Source organism: Macrobrachium rosenbergii, chromosome 41 (assembly GCF_040412425.1).
Source record: "Macrobrachium rosenbergii isolate ZJJX-2024 chromosome 41, ASM4041242v1, whole genome shotgun sequence".
Classification (NCBI taxonomy): domain Eukaryota; kingdom Metazoa; phylum Arthropoda; class Malacostraca; order Decapoda; family Palaemonidae; genus Macrobrachium; species Macrobrachium rosenbergii.
Genome location: NC_089781.1, coordinates 32,524,248 through 32,544,247, shown reverse-complemented (window position 1 = coordinate 32,544,247; position 20,000 = coordinate 32,524,248).

The following is a 20,000-nucleotide window of genomic DNA, read 5'->3' as shown; positions in this document are numbered from 1 at the left end:
CACATTCGGTTATTTGGAAATTAGGAAAACGTTTAAAGTGACCGAGAGAGAGAGAGAGAGAGAGAGAGAGAGAGAGAGAGAGAATGGTATGTTTCGAGGGAATTATCAGTGAAATTAAAAGACTGGAAATTTACGAACGACACTGTTAAAGAGACAAAACGCCGAAGATTACATTGAATAAAAACAATTGAACGAAACTTTACTCATAAATCTACGGTAGATTTAGGCGTAGGCTAGCGATAGCTTTCATTTTTCTGTTGATACTTCAGCTTCCTACCATAACAATCGTTGGGCCTTAATGGCTGATGTTTGAATCTTCTACTGTCCACTGCATGCTTACACAGCGGCCTCACTTTGTTGAAAAGTGGAGGTATATCCTTATCAGTACATTTCACAGATATTAATTACATTTTCGAGAAAAAATAAGATTAAATTGTATCATGTACATCAAATAATATTTTAGAATACATAAGCGTTTGTGCTTTTGAAAAAAGAATAATGGAAATATATCACGCAGTTTTACGGAAGACAAAGAATTTGTCATAAAGTCTGAACTCTGATGCAAGGCATCATCACTCATTAAAAATATAAAGTGCGATGGAAATGAAAAACCTATCATGATATTATTCAGCAATGAAATATGTTAATTATAAATTCATGTTCATTTAGTCCTGCAAGATAGAAATAGACGTCAATGTGTACGTATTAGTGAGGAGAATACAACAATTTAAGTTTTTTTTCTGTGGCAACAGTATTTAAACAATATGCATTTTCCATTCTCCTTTCAGCAGAAAATAAAGATAAAGAAAAACAAAAGATATAGACCTTCCAAGACTTCTGCTCTTCATTTGTCATCAGAAGTCTTATTTTTTAAACTGCTCTTCTTAACCTTAAGCCCGTCACACTTTATTTCTTAATCCGCATCTTCCTCTTTCTCCGCAGTCGAGACCAAGCTTCTCAAACCCCCTGCCTCTTATCAGGGTGGGCATCACCCTCCCAGACGCCCGTGCACAAAATTCCTTAAGGTCGGGACAGGTGTCCAGATTAAGGCGACATCTGGTACAGCTCACGGGTTATCTGAGGAGTACCAAAAAAAAAAAAAAAAAAAAAAAAAAACTTGATATCTGAATTTGAGTTTCTCTATTCAAGCGTGTATAATGGTGGAGGTAGAATACGAAAGAAAAAATAGAGGTAGTTGTAGATTTATGCTGTTTTGAAATTACTAATGATTTTTAGCACAACGACAATGCAAAAAGAAATAAAAAGCTAGTGAAGAACATAAACGCATGGTTTGTTTAACAGAAGAATGAAAGAAGGTTTGTGAAATTAGATATCATGAAGAATATTATGAATATGGATTTGGAAATGTGAATCCTCATTCAATAATTGGATTTTCGTTGAACGGCCTAAGAATATAGGTTTCCTATAGGAAATGTTAACTGATTTACGTAATTAACATTGGATAAGTCGTAATAATATTCTTAGTACATAAAAACCTTTAATTTCCTTTATTCATGGTGAGTTATTTTACGTCATGGTAATTAATTTACCTCCAATAACTCATCTGGGATAAATTCTGTCTGTTACACTATCAACAAGTAATATTGATAAATGTAATGATGTATGTGAAACGCCATGTTTCTTATAAATGGAATCCTGCTTTACGGTTCACATAGAGCCAGAATTACCTGTAACAGATGCAGGGGATAATACGGCACTTCTAGAGTCAACAATAATCCCACCATAATGAAACTGAAATGAATCAAACACCAATAACCTTACCGTCTTTATCATTAAATATGTGGGTGAGCGTTGGGAGGAAGTTAGACAAGTACATAACACTATATAGAGAAGAGATCGACAGTCGAATATATTCGAAGGCTTTATTTTTTTATTTTATTCACGGCAGTCTTATATTATGACACAGACAATGAAATTATTTGGTGGAATTCTTGTATTTATGTGATAATCATACCTTTCATTAACGAATAGTCAATGATTTGGCCATCTAACTGACTGCTGATTTCTGCATGAAAGTGTAAGGAGTTGTCCGGCAAACAATTTTCAAAGAATAAATTTTACTAAATTTTGTTATCCATCGGATGGCAGGAATGCGAGGTTGAACAGATGACACGTCTCTGGAAATAGATTTCCCAGATGAGAACTTGCACATAAAAGATTCTCTCATTTGCAATAATCTATCACAATGGAGGGCTGAGTTACTCTATGTCAATGAGCAAGGGATTATTTAATTAAAAAAAAAGTAATTCATATTAGGAACGCACATACGGTAGGTAGCAAAGGATTTTAATTTTGGAGATGAATTCTAGGGAAAAAGAAATGAGAGATTTAGTGAGAGGAAAAGACATTGGTTCTCAATAGCAAATTCAGGCGTACCCGGAAAATACAGATTGCAAGTGTACTATTGCAAAGTCCAGTTGATCCAGTAGGTCTTCCTTAACAACTGTTGCTTGGAAGAATCCTGCCTTATTGCAGCAGGCTGTGCAACGTGCAATGTTCCAAAAATTAGAAATTGCAAAGGAGTCCCTAAGGGGGGACCTAAAGTCCGTTGTGCTGTAGACTGTAGCAGTAATGTGTTTATTGTAAGCAAAATCAGTATTTTGAGGTGCTGTTAATTCTACCAGTAACTTTCTTTATTGAGAACCAAATCAGTATTCTTTTGATTGACCTGCTTGTGTTGTGTTCAATAAAGAAGATTTTGTACTGATCAAAGTTTTCAATTGGCGACCTACCACTACTCTTAAATGTAATTTTGTATATTTCATGTATTATTTTGGTATTTACGGATGTCCACGGTGAGTTCAATTTAAGGCTTATCCTATTAATTGTCTAAATAATGTAATTAAGCATAGCAAACATAAAAAAAAAAAAAAAAAAAAAAAATATATATATATATATATATATATATATATATATATATATATATATATATATATATATATATATATATATATATATATATATATATATATATATATCTGAAACTTAAGGATCTTGAAATATATTACATTGCTGGGTTTTTTTGAGGTTAAGCAGTTTGCTTGGAGGTATTCTTGGACAAGATAAATGAAGTAGTGCCTACGTATTCAGCGTGTCAGTGCTGACAAAAGGCCTAACTTCAGTATGGCTTCCCATGGAGACAAAGTTCATAACACTTCGTTGTTCTGTTCATATTGGAATGTGTTCATCAGCCGGAAATCATCAACTTCCGGTGATTGTTCGTGTGTGAGTGCACTCTGATGGGCGTGCCATTTTGAAAACAGGCTAAACATTGGGGGTCTTGTTGGCTTTGTGAAAGGATCCGCTTGGTTGGAAGGCTTTGAGTACTGCCTGTGAGGTGAGCTGGAACTTTATTTTCGAGAAAACCTGAATGGGTTTAATTAACTTTCTTAAACATGTACTGATCTCTTTATTTATTTTTATCTGCTATGTCTCTTTGATTTTAATGATTTCATAATTTTACCATGTTTAATTACGTGCATTTCTTTTGGGGCTGGTAACGTGGGAAAACATCCCATATCTATTTTTCTCTGCCTATTTTTAAAAGTTGTGTTTTTCCTTTGTTTCCTCAGATGTATTGAATAGAGGTCATATAGATGAAGGGGAATGTGATTTTTTATCTCATACATTTTCCATAAATTACTTATTGTTTTATCATCATGTTAATTTGCTATCTTGCGTTCGCATTCTATGAAAGATTATTGAATCAAAGACAAATGCAGAGATATATCTCAACAAGAGGAAACATAGGCCGGCAAACTGCTTCAGGAAGGTTGCTTTGGTAGGAATAGCACCTGAATGAATTGAGCTCAGACATGCAAGGCCGCGATTAGGCTATGGTAGACATTACAGAAAAAACAGCTCATTCAAGAAAATAACTTGCCTTTTAGAGAGAAAGATTAGCCAAGTGAAAACAAATGATTTTCCAGAATAGACCTCGCTCTGGAATATTAGCCAGAAATAAGCCCTCGCTAACCGTAAGTGGTTTTTCAGCTTCGTATGTTGAAAGTTAAGGAGGAAATGGGTAGATATTTGCCAAAAAAACGTCGACTTATGTCAACCTATGCTGCTTTAGGAGTTTGAAATTCATGACATTAGTGTGATCATGAAAAGCATTATCATGGTAACAATATTGTTTTTTTTTTTTTTTTACTTTTATCAGCAAAGAGTCATTGGTCACAAGCGTCACTTTTGAAGAACTCTAAAGCAAGTTTTTTTACATAATTTTTTTTTATTTTTCGTTTATTCATATAAACATTAAATTGCAAGTTTCATTTCCTCCGATCAATATAAGAAACATCAAAATTTATTTCCTATCGAAGTGAAGTATACTTCATTACAGTTTATTGGATCAAAGTAAAGGAAGCGCAGAAATTGTTTCATCCCTGACGGTCGCTAGGTCAAAAGGATTCTGTTTTCAGGGTCACCGACAAAAAAGTTTATTAAAAACATCGCACAAACATCCACAGAAAGAGAGACGGACTATACAAAAGTTGTTTCACCATAAAAATAAAGTGTTATGATATATATATATATATATATATATATATATATATATATATATATATATATATATATATATACATATATATATATATATATATATATATATATATATATATATATATATATATATATATATATATATATATATATATATATATATATATATATATATATATATATATATATATATATATATATATATATATATATATAGATAGATATATATATATATATATATATATATATATATATATATATATATATATATATATATATATATATATATATATATATATATATATATTAACTTTATATATACACAATTGTTCTGTGCATTAGTAGAATTACTAAAAGGACCTCATTCAAACTGGATGGTATTTAATGGAGTTTTTATTCAAAAAGTTACAAGCTTTCTTGGACAAACAGTCCACATTATCAAGTATCCGTACACAATGAGCAAACGCATAGTCCGGCTGTATTTATATCTGTGTGCTGGGTACTTTTAATCCTTTTAATCGCCTAGCTCTTCCTGTGTGACCTCCACCCTCTTGACCTTGGTCTTTCTCTGATCCCGGTTCCAGATGTCCGTTTTCCATTGCGTTCTCTTGCGTTTTTCTTCGTTTCCTTGCTACTGTGGAGTATATGATTTTTCTAGATATGCTGTCTCTTCAAAGCCGTTTCCGGTGTTCCCTGCCATCGTGTTGTTGGCGCAAGTTATGAAGGCGTTCTCTACAACCAGTCTAGATGTTTTGTTGGTGTTCCTGTACAGAAAACTCATATTTTCCCAGTCTATTCTGTGATCATTTTCCCAACAGTGTTTGGCAACTGCCGACGTCTGATTATAATGCCTTATGTTCTGCAGATGTTGTTTGCTTCGCTCTTTACATGATTTGCCAGTTTCGCCATAGTACCCTTCTTCACAGTCTAGACACGCTGCCATATAAACCCCCCCTCTAATCTCTTCCCCCTCTACCGACTTTTTGTTTCTAACTATTTTATTCCTAATGGTGTTTTTGTAGCTGCCTATCAATTTGAAATTATTTAGCTTCCTGTTGATGGGTGCAATAGAGTTGTTGTCCGGAACTGTAATTATTTTCTTTCCTACCAAATGTTCCTTTTCAATCCTTTCCCTCTCCCCAAAATAGTTTTCCTTGCTTTGATATGTGCCCTCCCACCAATACTTAGGGTAGCCTAATCTCCTAAAACTCTCCCTCAGGTAATCAACTCTTCGTCTAAAAATTCGGGACTGCAAATCCTATAAGCCCTGATGGCCAACCCTGTCATTAATCCTATTTTTATTTCTTTCCTATGACTGGAGAACCTATGTATGTATGAATTGGTGTGTGTCTTCTTCCTATATACCTTAATTTAAATTCTCCCTACCCTCTTGACCAGGACATCCAAGAAAGGAATTTCTCCTTCCTTCTCTTCTTCTAATGTAAACTTGATGTGTTCATTTAGTTTATTTATGTTTTTCTAAAAACTTGTGTAGATCTTCCCTTTCTCCCTTGTAAATGATCAAGATGTCATCAACGTATCTTACCCATTTTACGATATTTAAGTTCCCTTTATTTACTTTGCCCACCTCTTCCTTTTCAAACCATTCCATAAAGATATTGGCTAGAATTGGTGAAAGACTTGAACCATACGCCATTTTTTTGTATATAATGGTTTCGCCCCATATTATAAAACATTAACGCTGAGGGCCGCTGTTAGCATTTTTATTAAAACGTCATGATCTATGTCGCATGTATAGACCCCCTCCTCCATATTCTTTTTATTATTTCCATCGTCGTCTTTACTGGTACGTTAAGATGAACAGGAAGTTACATCAAACTTGCAAATTTGCAGTCTTTTACGTTAATTTTGGATAATTCGTCTATCAGGTTCATGTTATGTTTTAAATGCCCTTCGGATACTAAGCCTACCCATTTAAACATTATGAACCTGGAAGAAATTTCTCCAGCCTCCTCTGCGGTGATCTCGTCGATGCCACGATCGGTCTTAGCTGGCACCCTTCCTTATGGATCTTAGGGCTACCATAAATATATGGAGGAGGTCTATATGCGACATAGATCATGACGTTTTAATAAAAATGCTAACAGCGGCCCTCAGCGTTAATGTTTTCAAGTGGGAAAACCATTATATACAAAAAAATGGCGTGGCCATGGGTTCAAGTCTTTCACCAATTCTAGCCAATATCTTTATGGAATGGTTTGAAAAGGAAGAGGTGGGCAAAGTAAATAAAGGGAACTTAAATATCGTAAAATGGGTAAGATAATTGATGACATCTTGATCATTTACAAGGGAGAAAGGGAAGATCTACACAAGTTTTTAGAAAACATAAATAAACTAAATGAAATACATCAAGTTCACATTAGAAGAAGAGAAGGAAGGAGAAATTCCTTTCTTGGATGTCCTGGTCAAGAGGGTAGAGAATTTAAAATTAAGGTATATAGGAAGAAGACACACAAATCTATCCCATACATAGGTTCTCCAGTCATAGGAAAGAAATAAAAATAGGATTAATGACAGGGTTGGCCATCAGGGCTTATAGGATTTGCAGTCCCGAATTTTTAGACGAAGAGTTGGATTACCTGAGGAGAGTTTAGAGATTAGGCTACCCTAAGTATTGGTGGAGTGGGCACATATCAAAGCAAGGGAAAACTATTTTGGGGAGAGGGAAAGGATTCGAAAAGGAACATTTGGTAGGAAAGAAAATAATTACAGTTCCGGACAATAACTCTATTGCACCCATCAACAGGAAGCTAAATAATTTCAAATTGATAGGCAGCTACAAAACACCATTAGGAATAAAATAGTTGTGAAACAAAAAGTCGGTAGAGGGGAAGAGATTAGAGGGGGGTTTATATGGCAGCGTGTCTAGACTGTGAAGAAGGGTACTATGGCGAAACTGGCAAATCATGTAAAGAGTTCTAATCAAACAACATCTGCAGAACATAAGGCATTATAATCATCCGTCGGCAGTTGCCAAACACTGTTGGAAAATGATCACTTAGAATAGACTGGGAAAATATGAGTTTTCTGTACAGGAACACCAACAAAACATCTAGACTGGTTGTAGAGAACGCTCTTCATAACTTGCGCCAACAACACGATGGCAGGGAACACCGGAAACGGCTTTGAAGACAGCATATCTAGAAAAATCATATACTCACAGTAACTATAAACGAAGAAAAACGTAAGAGAACGCACGGAAAACGGACATCTGGAACCCTGGATCAGAGAAAGACCAAGGTCAAGAGAGGGTGGAGGTCACATAAGAAGAGCTAGGCGATATAGGATTAATAACCCAGCACACAGATATAAATACAGCCGGACTATACGTTTGCTCATTGTATAAAATACTTGATAATGGGGACTGTTTGTCCAAGAAAAGCTTGTAACTTTTGAATAAAACTCCATGGCATTGAATATGAAGCAGTAATATATATATATATATATATATATATATATATATATAGAATATGTATATATATATATATATATATATATATAAGATATATATATATATATATATATATATATATATATATATATATATATATATATATATATATATATATATATATATATATTGTCATGCAAATATAAGCTGCTCTCGTCTGTCTATTCTTCTTAACATATGGATCAGATTGCAATCCACTGGAGGAAGTGCCTCAGACCCGATATGGAAAGTGAAGTGTAATTTGGTCGCAGTTTGGAGAGAAGAGTCAAGGCAGGTAGATGGATTAGATTAGTCATATGGAGGGTAGGCATACTAGTAGTGGTTTAATATCCTTGTCCTAAGATCTATATCTCTGTGCTTTCTTTTCTACTGGTCTTAATTGTCTTTTCAGGAATGTCAGCGCACCCTCCTTAAGCCTTTGTCACTTCCGTAGCTTGAGGACTCATAGGCTGAACAACATTCAAAATATCGGCCGAGAGAACTTGGTACCGACTCAGTCCCATAGAGGTCAGATCTAGCCGTCCTACATCCAACTCTCAGCCATATCTCTACAAGCAGTCCCAGCATTGTTTAATTGCGGACCTATTGGAGTAACTAGCTGTCTTGCAATAGTGCACATTACAATTTGGACTACCCGGTAAACCTGAAATTAACAGTTAAGTACCAGTTTCTGTTTCTCTCACTAAATCTCTCACTTCCTTTTCAAGATTTCATCTCACAAAGTAAAATCCCCTGCTGAATACTAGTATGTGTGTTCCCCATACGAATTTAGTTTATTGATAAAATAATCCTTTGCTCAGTGACATAGAGTAAATCAGCCTCCATTGTGATAGATTATTGCAAGTGAGAGAATCTTTTATGCATGAATCCTTATCTGGAAAATCTACTTACAGATACGTGTTCTCTCATCCCCTCATGTTTTCTGCCACCGACCTCCTGTGAGAAGTTGCCTTAGAAGATAATTAATTAAACCTTGCTACAAGCAAAACTCTGCTTCTGCAACTGTGTGTCAGATTGGACTCTGTATATTCACGAACCACGGGCTCCCATTTTGCCTTATCATTGTATAAAATTTCTATTTCATTCTGAAATCCAGTTAACTATAAATTTTTTCGTAAGGTTACTATTGCACAAGCTTGGCTGGGTTGCATACCAGTCATGATTTGTTTCCCCTGCTTGAACTGTGAGAAATAAAGTAATTTAGTGGAACCACGGCTTTCATGGCGACCTGTCCCTTTGTTTAGATGTAATTAGAGGGCAAGTCATCCCTTTTGTTACATTTGCTTACATATTTGGCTCTGGGTAAGTGGCCCATAAGGCATTTTTCTAAATCAATTTTCATTTCATCTAGTCAGACCCAGCCAAAATATGTAACAATAACACACACACAAATATATATATATATATATATATATATATATATATATATATATATATATATATATATATATATATATATATATATATATATATATATATATATATATATATATATATATATATATATATATATATATATATATATATATATATATATATATATATATATATATATATATAGAAATCATCAACACACAATCACCATGGAACAGAAATAAATTTCTGACTCACGTCGGAATCGAACCCAGGTCTCTCAGGTGGAAAGCAAATGGCGTTACCCACTGGGCCATACAAGTCTAAAAGAAGTCGGAACCTGAGAGCAACTGCACCCAAGGAATTACCTGGGCAAGCTAACTGCTTGCATACCAGCAGTTTTCCCCAACTTCCCGACTCAGCAATGACCCAATGGACAACATTTCATTCAATTATCCTCTGAGTGAATAAGATAGAAATCATCAACACACAATCACGCGTGGAACAGAAATAAATTTCTGACTCACGTCGGGATCGAACCCAGGTCTCTCAGGTGGAAAGCAAGGCGTTACCCACTGGGCCATACAAGTCTAAAAGAAGTCGGAACCTGAGAAGCAACTGCACCCAAGGAATTACCTGGGCAAGCTAACTGCTTGCATACCAGTGAAGTTTTCCCCAACTTCCCGACTCAGCAATGACCCAATGGACAACATTTCATTCGAATTATCCCTTCTGAGTGAATAAGATAGAAATCATCAACACACAATCACATGGAACAAAATAAATTTCTGACTCACGTCGAGGATCGAACCAAGTCTCTCAGGTGGAAAGCAAGGCGTTACCCACTGGGCCATACAAGTCTAAAATGAAGTCGGAACCTGAGACAACTGCAAAAAGGAATTACCTGGGCAAGCTAACTGCTTGCATACCAGCAGTTTTTACCCAACTTCCCGACTCAGCAATGACCAATGGACAACATTTCATTCGAATTATCCCTTCTGGTGAATAAGATAGAAATCATCAACACACAATCACGCGTGGAACAGAAATAAATTTCTGACTCACGTCAAATCGAAGGTCTCTCAGGTGGAAAGCAAGGCGTTACCCACTGGGCCATACAAGTCTAAAAGAAGTCGGAACCTGAGCAACTGCCCAAGGAATTACCTGGGCAAAGCTAACTGCTTGCATACCATTGTTTTCCCCAACTTCCCGACTCAGCAATGACCCAATGGACAACATTTCATTCAATTATCCCTTCTGGTGAATAAGATAAAAATCATCAACACACAATCACGCGTGGAACAGAAATAAATTTCTGACTCAGTCGATCGAACAGGTCTCTCAGGTGGAAAGCAAAGGGCGTTACCCACTGGGCCATACAAGTCTAAAAGAAGTCGGAACCTGAGGTTGCACCCAGGAATTACCTGGGCAAGCTAACTGCTTGCATACCAGCTAGTTTTCCCCAATTCCCGACTCCAAATGACCCAATGGACAACATTTCATTCGATTATCCCTTCTGGTGAATAAGATGAAATCATCAACACACAATCACGGCCGTGGAACAGAGTGGAAGTTTTCTGAAGCCTTCTAAAAACTGCGGTTGGCCCCTAATGGATTATGGCGCTTGCTCTGCGGAATCCGCTTAGTGGGCCCAGTGGTAACGCCTTCGCGTTTATTTTAGGCCCTGATGGATTTCTTTGATCCCGACGTGAATCATCGCAAACTGTTTCACCTAGCTCAGATTGTGTGAAGATGATTTCTATTGATAAACTCAGAAGGGGATAATCGTAATGAAATGTTGTCCATGTTTTTATTGTATGAAAGAAAATTGTTGTAAACTTGCTGGTATGCTGTTAGATTTGCCCAGGTAATTTTTTCTGCAAGTGCAGTTGCATCAGGTTCCACTTTTTAGACTTGAATAGGCCCAGTGGGTAACGCCTTGCTTTCACCTGATAGACCTGGGGTTCGATCCCGACGTAGTCAGAAATTTATTTCTGTTCCACGCGTTTGTGTGTTGATGATTTCTATCTTATCACACACAAATAATTATAATGAAATGTTGTCCATTGGGTCATTGCTGAGTCGTTGGGGAAAACTTTATTTTATGCAAAGTGTTTTTATAGGCCTAATCAATAATCAACCTTACAGGATCTTAATGGTCCCACTTCTTTAGACTTGTATGGCCCAGTGGGCTAACGCTTGCTTTCACCTGATTCTAGTTCGAATCTTAGTTCAAAATAATTATTTCTGTTCCAACTTGTGTGTTGATGATTTCTATCTGATTCACTCAGAAGGGATAATCGAATGAAATGAACCATTGTCCGTACTAATTCGGGAAGTTGGGGAAAATCTTCTTTTCAGACAGTTAACAGTTAGCTTGCCCAGGTAATTCCTTGGACGCAGTTGCTCAGGTTCCGATGTTTTAGACTTGTATGGCCCAGTGGGTAACATTGCTTCCACCTGAGACCTGGTTGATCCTCGACTGTGAAATCAGAAATTTATATATATATATATATATATATATATATATATATATATATATATATATATATATATATATATATATATATATATATATATATATATATATATATATATATATATATATATATATATATATATATATATATATATATATATATATATATATATATATATATATATATATATATATATATATATACATACATACATATATGTTGCACAATCAAGAGTAGATCTTATTGCTTACCTTTTGCCAAAAAGGTGAGAAGTCCCATCTATTGGTAGCTTGATAGTGACAGAAACAAAAGGCTACTGGCAATGCACATCTCAACATACATACACTCACTCTCTCTCTGTCTCTGTCTGTCTGTCTGTCTGTCTGTCTGTCTGTCTGTCTCTCTCTCTCTCTGTCTCTCTTTCAGGTCTACAGTGAAGCAAGCATTACCCAAAACAATTTATTTAACAAAAATCCAGCATAACTGGATTGCAAGGAAAAATAGAGGTGAAATAAAATGGAGCATTAATGTTCGCCAGATGATGAAACGTATTACATTTTATCATATTTAACTAATTATTCTTCCTAAATACTTTTCCCACAATAGGTCAAAATAAGTCAAAGTCCAGTATATTCTCAATGAGTACATTTTAATCTCTTCCTTTGTGAAGCATCTGGAGAAGTCAAATTAAACCCTTATTAAACAAATGCATAACATAAAGGTATGGGAATTTCTCCCATGTTACTTATAAAGTACACACAATGTAATATATGTGAGATATATGTTAAATGAAAAGAACAATCTTCCATTTGGGAAATCTAAAATGTTTCTTACCTAAAAAAACGACAATAATGTTCACAATTCTTAATCAACAGGTCTCGAACCACAGAGTCTTCACCGAGGACTTCTAATAATATTTGGTGTTGATCTTCGAATGACAATTTGTTTGATAACTATTCCTTTCACACCCTGAGACTCTGTCCCAAAAAAAACACACGTACGAATGCGTTAACCAGAACCCAGACATTTCCAGTGAACTCACTCACAAAGTCTTGTTGCTAGGCAGGGATGTTCTCACGTCTCAAGAATATCTGATGCACCTGATATGTTTGCAGTTCTCTAATCAGAATGCGCTCCAGAAAATAGCTAAACATCCTCTCCAGGTTCTTCCCAATGCCTTTAGCCACACTTATTAATAAAAAATCTACTGTGCATTGTAATTCATAAAATATCTGTGACCTATGAGCTTTTCTGATGCTCGGCCACTAAAAAGAAGTGCTGCCCCCAGCACTAGGGAAATAGCAGTCATTAACTGCCAGAGTCATACACTAAATGGACAGCCACACCCCTGGCAGGCCGATCTTCAGGTAAGGGTTTACTCACATAATGTTTTCGTACACAAGAATTAACCCACTTCACAAAGAGTATGACGAGAAAGGCCCCGATCACCGATAAAATAGCGATGAGGAGTACTGATTTGGCATGGGGAATGGTTTGTCTTCTGGCATTGGAGGAAGCAGTGGAATTGTGGCGATCACTCCCCTTAAAGGCGGCACCAGAACAACTTGATGTTCCCCATGAAGATGCTGCAAGGAGATACGAGTAGTAGAGTTAAAGACACTCTTGCCCAGTGTACACGCCACATGAAAGAGGCGGCTTCCCCGCATCTTTTGCAGAACACTGCATTGAGAGTCTTCATAGAGGCCACATGGTACTCATGTTGGAACATTTGAAAATAACAGTCAGAAGGAGCCTGGTTATATATTAACATCTCACACCCTAACCAGTCAACGTTTATGAGCGTAAAGATACTACTGTCACAAATATATCTGTCATGAATTAAAACACATTCTGACTTATAGTTAACAGCCGAGGATTGAAACTGGTCCCCAAAAGGTACATAGTCTCCTCACTATCCCATACTATCACTGAACCATTAAAACCACTAGGAAAAGTTTGTATTATATAACTATGAAACGATTTCAAGTTACTAACTGGAATTTCAACAAGCAACTCCTTATCAGACACTTTCACTTTTAAAATCCAATAATAACGATACAAATTCTCCTCAGTAAAAATTACCTGTGAACCATAGAGATATGCTGCATTCATCAAAGTTGTTTCTAAAGACCCAAGAGGTAAAATATCTCAAAAAATTTGCCCGTTAGAAGTGGAATCTGTATTATCAGAAATTCAAATACAGGTTAAGGCAGTGATTGCACTGCCTTAACCTGTATTTGAATTTCTGATAATACAGATTCCGCTCCTTTCTCAATATTCAACAAGGCACTTTGACAAGAAGACAAAACTATCGTAACATATAAGTCTCCCCCCATCCTATCAACTGTGACAAATAACCCATTTAAAGATGTTCTTAATATCTCAAAACCCTCTTGTAATTTCTCATTACTATCCCATAAAGTCATCAAAAGTTTTACCTTGGCTAGCTAACTCTGCCGATACCTGTTGAGTTTTCACCAAATTAACAATTGACATGCTAGCAAGTGTTCCTATGACCAGGACGGCTCCAATTAACAATGGCGCAGCCCTCTTACTCCTTCTCAAAGAAACCTGAGAAGTTGAAGAACCTAAATTTGGAAGCCCTGTTAAAGCCTTCTTAATCTTATCCTAGGCTCTAACAGCTGTAGCATTAAGTTCAGTTAACCAACCCCACAACGGATCCGACAGATTCTGTCAGGTATTCATCTCACCCAATAAATTCCTAAGCAACTGAACTTTATTCTGGGATGCTTCAAGCTCATCTCTTGCCAAACATATATCCTCAAACTCTATACTCAAAGTTACCACATCAGATGACAACTACACATCATAGTCTTCTTCTATAATAACACCTGGGCCTAACCTCACTACGGAATTAGCCCATGCCACGACCTATAAGGTACCAGACCCAGAAACATGAAAAATAAACAAACAAACAAAAAAGAGAAACCCATGTATCTATAAAACTATACGGTGTTTTGCACCCAGTTTAATTCAGTTTTCCCCTCTCAGATATTATTGCAACACAAAAAAAAACTACTCTGAACTGCTGCACTTCAGCAGAAAAGGATAAAAAAACAGCAAAAAATAAAATTAAAACTGAACTGGAACTATTAAAGATTTGTATAACTCTATGGACAGATACATAACACAATGAGAACCATCCAAATCAGAAGAACCTCTACTAAGGGCATTTGCTACAACATTATGTCTACCCTCTATATACCTAAGCTTGGCATCGAAATCCCTGATCGTCAAATACCACCTACCACTTTTAGGGGAAAGATTCGGCTTATTGAAAAGATCCATCAATGGCTTATGATCTGTAAGAACCTCAACTTTATTGCCCATCAATAGCATCTTGAAATGAACAAAACTAGACACTGTGGCAAAGGACTCCTTGTCCACTACCGACCACAGCCGTTCATTACAACTCCATGTCTTTAACATCCTATTGTAAAATGCAATCGGATGGAGTCTTCCATCAAAGTTCTGCATAAGGCAGGCCTCTATGGCATCGTGACTGCCATCTGCCACCAAAGTGAAAGGACGTTCAAAATCAGGAAACTTCAACACTGGAGGACTGAGTAAATCATCCTTAATATTCTGAAAGACTGACTGCTGCCCATCACCCCATACAAACTGCACATCGTCCCTCAGGACAACTGTCAAAGGAGATGCTAAAGTAGAAAACCCCTTCACAAACCTAGGAAAAAATCCAGCCATGCCCAAGAAAGACTGAATCTGTTTCTTATTCTTGGGAGTAGCGAAATCCACAATTGCCGTAACTTTATTCTCATTCACCTCTAACCCCCTCTTTAGAAATGACATGACCCAAATATACTATCTGCTCCTTCAGAAAATTACACTTAGCTAATTTTATCTTCAAACCCACTAACCTAAGCCTCCTAAAAACTTCCCTAAAAACCTCTAAATGCTCCTCTGCAGAATCAGTGGCAACTAAGATGTCATCCATTTATACAAAAATGGATTTTCCTAACAAGCCATGCAAAACTGTATTCACTAGCCTCGTAAATGTCATAGGGCTACCTGATAAACCAGATGGCATCCACATGAACTTATAATGTCCCTTCGGCAAAGAAAATGCTGTAAACTTGCAACTCTCCTCGCTAAGTGGTACTTGCAAGTGCCCTTGCATCAGACCAATTGAAGAATAGGTATTCTTGCCCCCCAATTTCAACAAATAAATCTGGCAAACATGACGGAGGGTAACGATCAGGAATGGTTTTCTCGTTCAACTTCCTAAAATCCACACAAACCCATACTGAACCATCCTTCTGAGGCACTGTTAACAACTGAAAATTAAAAGGCGAGGAAGTGGGCCTAACAATGCCTTCCTCCTCCCACTTATTAACCTCTTGCTCTACCTGTTCTCTAATCTTAAAAGGAATCCTATGTGTAGGGACAAAATTAGTCTTGATCCTCTAAATGAACCTTGTGCTCTAACACATTTGTTAACACTAACTTATCCCCTTGCGACTAAGTCCGCAAACTCAGCCAGAACATCTTCCACACCCTCAATATATTCTTTAAAATCAGCATTGGCTAAATGATCCCTAAAAACCTGCCTCCTAGCCTGTAAAACTGCTGCTGGAGGCAGAGGTGGGTTTCGAACCCACGCCTCCGAAGGCACTGGTTTGAGGCACCAGTCTCTACAGAGGTGTGGGTTGGAATCCCACTACTACCACCAAAATATCTGTTACACAATCATGATTATATCCCATTGCTTACCTTTTGCTAAAAAGTCAAGAAGATCCCATCTATTGGTAGCTTGATAGTGACCTCATCAAAAGACTACTGGCAATGCACATCTGTACATACACACACTCATTCTCTCTCTCTCTCTCTCTCTCTCTCTCTCAGGTCTACAGCAGAACAAGCGTTACCCAAAATAATTTATTTGACAAAAATCCAACATAACTGGATTGCAAGGAAAAATAAAGATCAAATAAAATGGAATACTAATGTTCACCAGATGATCAAACATATTACAATCCATCATATTTAACTAATTATTCTTCCTAAATACTTTTCCCACAATAGGCCAAAATAAGTCAAAGTCCAATATATTCCCAATGAGTACATCTTAACCTCTTCCTCAGTGAAACATCTGAAGAAGTAAAATAAAACCCTTGTTAAACAAATGCATAAAAATAAAGGTATGGGAATTCCTCCCATGTTACTTATAAAATACACATAAGGTAATAAATGCCTGACATAAGTGAGACATATGTTAAATGAAAAGAACAATCTACAGTTTGGGAAATCTAAAATGTTTCTTACCTCCACACAACAATGTTCATAATTCTTAATCAACAGGTTTCGAACCACAGAGTCTTCACTGAAGACTTCTAACAATATTCGGTGTTGATCTTCGAATAACAATTTGTTTGATAACTAATCCCTTCACACCCTGGGACTCTGCCCCAGAAAAAACACGCCTATGAATGCATTAACCAGAACCTGGACATTTCTGGTGAACTCACTCACAAAGTCTTGTCGCTAGGCAGGGATGTTCTTACGTCTCAAGAATACCTGATGCACCTGATATGTATGCAGTTCTCTAATCAGGATGCATGCCAGACAACAGCTAAACATCCTCTCAAGGTTCTTCCCAATACCTTTAGTCACACTTATTAATATAAAATCTACTGTGTATTGTAATTCATAAAATATCTGTGACCTATATATATATGTATATATATATATATATATATATATATATATATATATATATATATATATATATATATATATATATATATATATATATATATATATATATATATATATATATATATATTTGTGTGTGTGTGACTATATGAGTTGTGTGTGCATCGGTATTCCTTTATATAACCTACCAGAAGCACATAATTCATTTCTCGACCCAAAGGCAGGTGCTTCAGTCTTTTTTATATTTTTTTTATTGTAATCCAACATATAAAAGGAAGGGAAATTTATGTATCCAAGTTGACACTCTGGCTGCAATGATGTAACTGTCTTCAAAAATGGCTAACTTGTACCTAAAAGTATAATGAATATCTGTTTTAATATATTTTTGCTATAATGTGACTGTACAAGTATAGTTCAAATTACTGCAGGTGTTGTAAAAAACAAGAAAAAAACAGTGCATTATTTTAAAAACAGTTATAAATTCATTTGTAATCTTTAATCAGTTGAGACAAATGAATATATCATATTTCATTCATTCATATATTTTGGTTTTCTATGAAGAATGTTCTGTTTATTACTTTGCAGCAGTGATTTCTTTTTATTTAAAACTGTAAACATTACCATGAATCCGGTTTATTTCAACAGATGATAAAATATATTTCAAAGGTTAGCAATGGAAATGAAAAATGTTAATGGAATGAAAGTCATGGTAGAATTTCTGATGGGAGTTATAAATTCTATAATCTTCACAGAGTATTTTTCGTACCAGAACTTTGATTATTTAATTAATTCAGTAAAAGCGATGTTAATATAATTTTCAGAACCCGATCTGCAGCTGTCAAAAGACAGATATTTATTCACTGTAATAAACGAGTGCCTCTTTTGTATACATATTCACTGTTAAACTTAACTGGCGTTTATTGCTACTTCATAGATTTTATGAAAATTTCATACATGTCCATTTATTGCTACGCTATTAAGTTTTTATACATATTAGAAATGAAGTCAGTTACAAAGACAATTTCTTTCATAAAAAAATGGTGATGGATAAAAAATTACTCAGCATGCAGAGACTACTTAATTGAAAGATAAACAGTTAAGGCTGAAGCTTGTTGTCGTTAATACTGAATCTGAGTCTTCATGATAGTCTTAACGTTGTATTTAGACATTGAGATTCTTTGTAAAGGAAACAAAGTTCACTCTACGTCTTATAAAAAAAAGATTTAACCAATATCAGATGTTTGATATGATTTAACCGTTTTATACTGTTTCCTCAATAAAAACAATAATAATAGTAACAATTATAACAATGGTTTGATGGTCTGTCTCTCTGTCTTAAAGACCTGTTGGTTTGTTTGTATACTTGTCTGTCAATGAAAATTGCAGAGAGGATGGCTTGGAGCCAAGAGTGAGTTGATTGGATTCTGAGATGAAACAGAACCAAAGTAATTTTCATCTTTTTGCTGTGGTTTCCAGTTGCGACAGAGATAGAAACATTATTATTATTATTATTATTATTATTATTATTATTATTATTATTATTATTATTATTATTATTATTATTATTCAGTAGATGAAACCTATGCCTATGGAGCAAGCCCACAGGGGCCATTGACTTGAAATTCAAACTTCCAAAGAATATGGTGTTCATTAGGAAGAATTAAGAGGAAGTAAAGTGAAATACAGAAAGAAGAGATCCCACTTATCAGAAAAGAAAATAAATAAATAAAAAGTATTAAAGTGCAAGAAGACTAGTATTAGGCTAGTAATGCGAATATGCAGAAAATGAACGGCCATCTGAAAAAATTAAGTGAAATGTACTGTATATTTGACAAGATGTCTTGTGGTTATTTAGCTACCATGCACCACAGAGCGGTTGTTATGGCACAGGTTGGGAATTAAGGCCAGCAGGTTGACCTAAAATCTTTTATAGATAGTTGTTAGTTGACATTACGAGATTGTGCTTTGCTAGCGCTCACTTAGAGACGCTTGCCGTTCTGTTGATAGTCTCAAGTGGAAGGTGTTCTACAAAAAAAAAAGGGGGTGTCTTAAACCATAGTATGATTAAATCTAAGGCAAAATAGAAATTAATTCATGCAATTATATCTTCTTAATATACATAATGAAGCTCTACATGTGATTAGTGCAGGATATTAAAACAAGACTTGCAGAAAATCATTGAAGTCCCTTGTAATAGAACACTTCGTATATTAACTCTTGTATTCGAGGCAGATTAAACACATGTCAGAGAATTTGTTTTTGACGTGGATTCTAATACCAGGCAATATTCGAAAAGTCTACGAAACTAAGAAGGCAAACTAAAATTGAAAATCTCAGTACATTACAAAGAAATAAAAATTGTCCAATATCGTTTTAGTGTCTATAACTTTTACTGTCTGGTTCTACACAACCATCCTTGAAGGAGAAGATGGTAGTTCATAATTGAGGCCTGAGTACTTGACGCCTGCCAAGATAAT